We start from the raw sequence: 6,317 nt of genomic DNA on the forward strand, positions 1-6,317 counted from the left end.
TTAGTGGAATTGATTCCAATTTTGTATAATGATTTCAGGAGGAAATGCATGGAAAATCAATACCAGGATTCCTAACTTGACAACTATCCATGCCAATATATTAAACAGACTATAATTACCATTTGGAAAGTATCATACTATAAATCTAAGATCCCAGTGTTATCAGGAAAAATCAGACTAACTTCTGAATTTCAAATGAATACAAATCAACTCATCCTACATGAGGAAATATATTAGCCAAATATTGCACTGTTTTCTCTATACACTACCCAAATCTTTGTGAATAATTCCTTCATCAAGCCATTTTCATACAATCTTAGCTTGTTTACATTGTTTGTTATCTGCAGTGATCCTGACTGATAGAGTAGTTGCTACCAGAAATGGTTCCACACAACAAACTGTCCAAATAGAAGTCTGATTTGGTTTTCTCCTATATTCAAATAGCACAGGGGTAATCTTATAGCTGGGGGAAATGTGACACATGTAATTCCTGGCACACAGTTGCATCATGATTATTCAAATCATTTCTGGTATACAGAATGAGATGCAGGAGGAGGGCAAGGTGATAAAAATTCAAATTGCTGTGACAATTAGGTGCCATGGTAACAAGAATAAATACAAAGGCTTGGCTTCTCTTGACATTCCCAGAGAGCATGGAGAGGAAAGAAGAAAACCTGAAATTTATGAAGATACAAATTGCAACCTGTGTGGAGGACCAGAAGACCTCCAAGGAGCTTCGAAGTTGTTTCTATTCATCAAGAAGATACAACTGAGGATCAAGACAGTATCTAATTGCAGGGGCAGAGGGACCGCATTTCCAGTTAAGGCTGAATCTAGCCAAATATCATAAACTAAAGAAAGGTTTGGCAAGCTATGGCTCTCATTCTCTCATTTTACTAACTCTTTTTAAAACTACGGTGCTACTGGGACATGGTCAGAGCATTCTTTGCATAATACTTAAGGCTGCTCTTATAATATGATGGCAGAGGTGACAGAGTTAAGTTGTTTCAACAACATTTGTATAGCGCACAATACGTCATTATGTTTTTAAAGATTTATTTATTTGCCTGAAAGAGTTACACATAGAGAGGAGAGGCAGAGGTCTTCCATCCGCTGGTTCACTCTCCAACTGGCCTCGACGGCCGGAGCTGTGCCGATTTGAAGCCAGGAGCCAGGAGCCTCCTCTGGGTCTCCTATGTGAAAGCTGGGGCCCAAGGAACTGGGTCAACCTCCACTGCCCTCCAAGGCCATAGCAGAGAGCTGGATTGGAAGCAGAGCAGCCAGGACTTTAACCGGTGCCCACATGGGATGCCAGCACTGCAGGCAGTGGCCCCACCCACTATGCCACAGCGTCAACCCCAATACGTCACTATTTTTTACATTGTCCTTTAAAGCAAATGCTCAATAACCACCGTGCTGTGGAAATGACACTTGTGGAGTAAAATGGGCCATTGTTTCGGAGAAATTGAGCAAATGTAGATGAGTATGAGAAAAATCAACCCTCAAATCTATGAACTACCACTGCATGTAAAAGCAAGAACAAACTTATTCAGAAAATCATCCCATGTTTATGTAAGAAACTGAACAGGCCGGCACCGCGGCTCACTAGGCTAATCCTCTGCCTTGTGGCGCCAGCACACTGGGTTCTAGTCCCGGTCGGGGCGCTGGATTCTGTCCCGGTTGCCCCTCCTCCAGGCCAGCTTTCTGCTGTGGCCAGGGAGTGCAGTGCAGGATGGCCCAATGGCCCAAGTACTTGGGCCCTGCACCCCATGGGAGACCAGGATAAGTACCTGGCTCCTGCCATTGGATCAGCGCGATGCGACAGTCACAGCACGCCAGCAGTGGCGGCCATTGGAGGGTGAACCAACGGCAAAGGGAAGACCTTTCTCTCTGTCTCTCTCTCTCACTGTCCACTCTGCCTGTCAAATAAATAAATAAATAAACTGAACAAAGGGAAACTCTTCTTACTTAGCATCTCTGTCATCAGTCAAGTAGAAAGAATGATTGTGTAATCACAAAGGGAAAGTACAAGGAGTCATGGCTTAAACAGTAAAACACTAAAAGATGTTCCAGTCCCTATTAGCATCATCTTAAAATGCATTTGGGTAAGTGGGAGATAGACAAGAGGGAAATACAAGATTGAGTTTGAACAAACTCCTTGATATGATCTAATGGAGATGATATTAATAGTCTATGACACCCAGTCAATAAAGTCAAATTGTTGACATTTCAATTGCATATTATAGAGAAAGGAACTTCAAGGTCCAAAGAAAATGTTGGGATTAATTTACTTGGGCAACCTAATCAGCTATCTGCTAACCATAAACCCCTGGAGGGTCCCAAGTATACACACCCTTCTCCAAGGTATTAAAAAATATGTTGACTAGGGGAGCTGCAGACACAAGCACTGTCCTATAGAATGGCCTGGCAACTTGTTCCACTCCTGATTTTAATTTCTTGATCATGAAGGCACTGCAAGACAGCAAGAAAGAGCTCAGGAAGTTAGAGCCCTGTTACTCAAATGGTAGACCTGGATCAAACTTGTTGCTCCCAGCTTCTTCAGCCTCGCCTATGCCCAACAGTCATGGGCATCTGTACAATGAAGCGGCTCTCTGTCTGTCTCTCTCAAATAAATAAATCTACAATGTTTAGGAGAACTGTAATCATTGAGTGTATGTTTACTGTAAAGAAGTCTACCTGTTGATGACCTAAGAAATGAAGACTATTACCCCATGGTAGGAAAAAATGCTATAAAAGAATGAAATATTCTGAAACTTTCTTTTATGATCCTAAGGAACAGCAATCATAAAGTGATCCATGTGTTGTCTGTGGCCTCCATTTTTCCCAGAGTGCACTTAAATGAATATAGGAAATAAACAGAGGTAAAGCGATTTTTGCTACTATCTTAAATAGAATGACAGTAAGAATTTCAAACTTTATGGTTGGGTATAAGGGTAGGGCCTGAACACAGTATCTTTAAATTGGAAAAGAAGGTATCATTGCCTTTGTTTTATTGTAGTTTAATTAATGTCTGAAAAAAAAGAAACTATCAATATCTGAAAGTAACCAAGGAGGCTATGGATTAGCCAAAACCTTGTCAAAGCACGGATGGATGAGTTAACAGATCTGGCTTAAGAGTACAATAGAGGTTTTTTTGTTTGTTTGTTTTTATTGTTTTGTTTTGTTTTAAAGAAACTGATACTCTTTATTTACATCTGTCTGACTCTAACAACTGTTTACAACAGTAAATAAAAAAGGACTCAACCAGGTGGGAACCTTCAGAGGAAATGCTGCATCAATTCCTGGAATTCACTGAGTATTCACATTTTAGCTGCAAAACAAGCATTTGTCTCAGGACAGTGAATCTGTTCAAAGCTGATTTATTCTTAATGGGTGGCAGAGCTAACCTGATACAAAGTATGAATTCTCTGACTCAACAAGGTGTTTTTTTTTCTTCTATTTATCAGTAGTCTTTGATTAACTTAAAATAACAAATATCCATCTTCAAATGATCACTTTGTTACTTTGTCAATGAAAGTAATTGAAATAAGAAACCAATGAAGAACACCTTGATGCTTCATTATAAATTTAAGTCATCCCACATTAGCCAAAAATTGCAGGTAAGCACAAAACATTGCTCCTAGATTGCTTTTAATCTTTAGAAACAGATTATATCAGCATATATCCAACCATGTTACCTCGAATGGGTTTGATTCTCAACATTTTAAATCATGTACTATCCATAATTACATCTTTTAGCGGAGCCAAGTGTGACAAACATATGAGCCTTGGGGCGGCGGGGCGGGGGGGATGTTGGTATTCTAAGAAAATAATTCTAAGAACAAAACTAAGAAAAAAATTTAGAGTAAAGATAAGTTATTGAATTACTATGCTTATATGAACACCAAAAGGATGGTTTGTATATAACAACTGTTGTCATATTTTTAGCATGTGTATCACAAAAATAACCACTTTTGAAATGTGCAAATAAAGATACTCATTTTGTAGTCTGTATGCCGCTTAAGTCTTATATGCTGCAATATATATTAAACAACTAGTTTACTGTCTTCTTAGCTGCTTTATTGCATTGTTATGTTTTGGCAAACTTACCTGCACACATTTCCTAACTATTATAGCAGGCTGACTCATGCCAAATCATACCTAAGAATAATGTACAAGAATGATTCGCATCAGTTACCTATGATGAAGTACTTAGACATCTCACTGTGCATTTTAGTTGGCAGCAAAGGTTATTTAAAGGGGCAAGTTTTTTATTTGTTATAAATAAATTGAATGAAGATCATTTCAATGCAATATTGTTTTGGCTTTTCACATTAAGAAGATGAGAAACCATGATCAGTAAACTGGTTCTTTTCAAAATGTGAATCACAGTGAAGATAAACACAGTATCAGGCTTATTAAAATCTATTTTCATTTGTACTTAGAAGTTCAATTCAATCCTGGGCATTTTCTGATATGGAAATGTGGCAGACATCGACCAGGAATCTGAGAAGAATAACATATTAATGAATACATTAAGTGCCCTGGAAGGTTTTCTCCCATTGGTAAACAAAATGTAAGAAGAAAAGGAGATCTTCATTTAGGTATTCAGAGCTTTATAGGTGACATTGATAAAATGAACGTTGTTCCCTTACTCAGTTACTCTGTTATGTAATTTTTAGCAAAATAACATGCAAATTCAGGAGTCATAAATTTTAATCTGATAAAAAACAATTGTTTTATGATTACTTACCCTATTTTCATGAAAACAAATGTTCTATACAATTGATGAGAAAGACATTTGCCAGATACACTTAGGGTTTTCTTCTCTTGAGTGAATTGAACTACAGTGGCAGAGACATAATTTCACCTTATTATCTAAATAAAACAGATAAAAACTTTCCTGAATAAATAAATAAATAAAAATTATTTGTATGTGAAAAGAGAAAAGGGCAGAGGGCCCACACCGTGGCATAGTGGTTAAAGCCACCACCTGCAGTGCCGGTCTCCCATATGGGCACTGGTTTGAGTCCCAGCTGCTTCACTTCCTATCCAGCTCTCTGCTTTGGCCTGGGAAAGCAGTAGAAGATGACCCAAGTCCTTGAATGTCTGAACCAGTGTGGGAGACCTGGAAGAAGCTCCTGGTTCCTGGCTTCGGATTGGCTCAGCCCCAGCCTTTGCTGCCAGCTTGGGACTGAACCAGTGGTTGAAGATATCTCTCCCTCTCTCTCTCTCTCTCTCTCTCTCTCTACCTCTCCTCTCTCTGTGTAACTCTGATTTTCAAATAAATAAATAAATCTTAGAAAAGAGAGAAAAAGAAAAGCCCAGAAGCAAATGTCACTCACTGAAGAATTGAGTTTTCTCTTACAAATAAATATCGTGGGTCTCAGACCTCAGAACCAATCCCAGTATAGAAAAATGCATCTCTTCTGGCACAGGCAGTTTAACGAGAATCCAGTGTGGAGAGCAGAGAGGACTGAGTTATTTGTGGATCCAATCCTTGGCAGATGACAAGCTAAAAAACAGCCAAAGGTGGAAAAATGGCTCTAGCTCCAGAACTTTCCATTTTGTCTTGATCCAAGAATTGCCTTCATTTGTCAACATTTCTACTTGGGTGTATGATCTCTTTTAATTTACACTGAAAAAAAAAAAAAAAACAAAGAAAGGAATCAGGTATGTCAGTTTCAATTGAAAGATAAAAAGATAAACCTTCATGTTTAATTATATGGAAATTTATTTAAAAAATCTCAAATATCCAAATAAGCAAACCTGTTGTAAACTACTTCAGGAAACCAGAACAAATTAACCCACACATTATTGTTTTCACATATTTGGAAACTACTTCCAATGTCCAGTGAAATGTTCTGTACCTACACAGTTAAATAAATATTATTGATGAAAAAAGTATTCACAATCGCTTCTCGGCCTTTTGGCTAAGATCAAGTGTAGTATCTGTTCTTATCAGAAAAAAGTATTCATTTGCTAAATTGGAAACATTTCTTTATCATTCATTGAATTTTTTAAATATTTATTTATTTTATTTGATAGGCAGTGTTAACAGAGAGGCAGAGGCAGAGAAAGAGATCTTCCATCCTCTGGTTCACTCTCTAATTGACCACAACAGCTGGAGGTGAGCGATCTGAAGCCAGGAGCCAGGAGCTTCTTCTGGATCTCCCACATTGGTGCAGGGGCCCAAGGTCTTGGGCCATCTCCTGCTTTCCCAGGCCATAGCAGGGAGTTGGATCGGAAGAAGAACAACTGGGACTTGAACTGGCACCCATGTGGGATGCGGGCACTGCAGGCGATGACTTTAAGCT

At 38.7% G+C, this 6,317-nt stretch overlaps 1 pseudogene; it reads left to right on the forward strand.

The window, feature by feature from the left end:
• Positions 1 to 5,913: 5,913 nt before the first annotated feature.
• LOC127490482 (U2 spliceosomal RNA) lies at positions 5,914 to 6,116 on the forward strand (annotated as a pseudogene).
• Positions 6,117 to 6,317: the final 201 nt, after the last annotated feature.

The sequence above is a fragment of the Oryctolagus cuniculus genome, chromosome 2 (assembly GCF_964237555.1).
Source record: "Oryctolagus cuniculus chromosome 2, mOryCun1.1, whole genome shotgun sequence".
Classification (NCBI taxonomy): Eukaryota; Metazoa; Chordata; class Mammalia; order Lagomorpha; family Leporidae; genus Oryctolagus; species Oryctolagus cuniculus.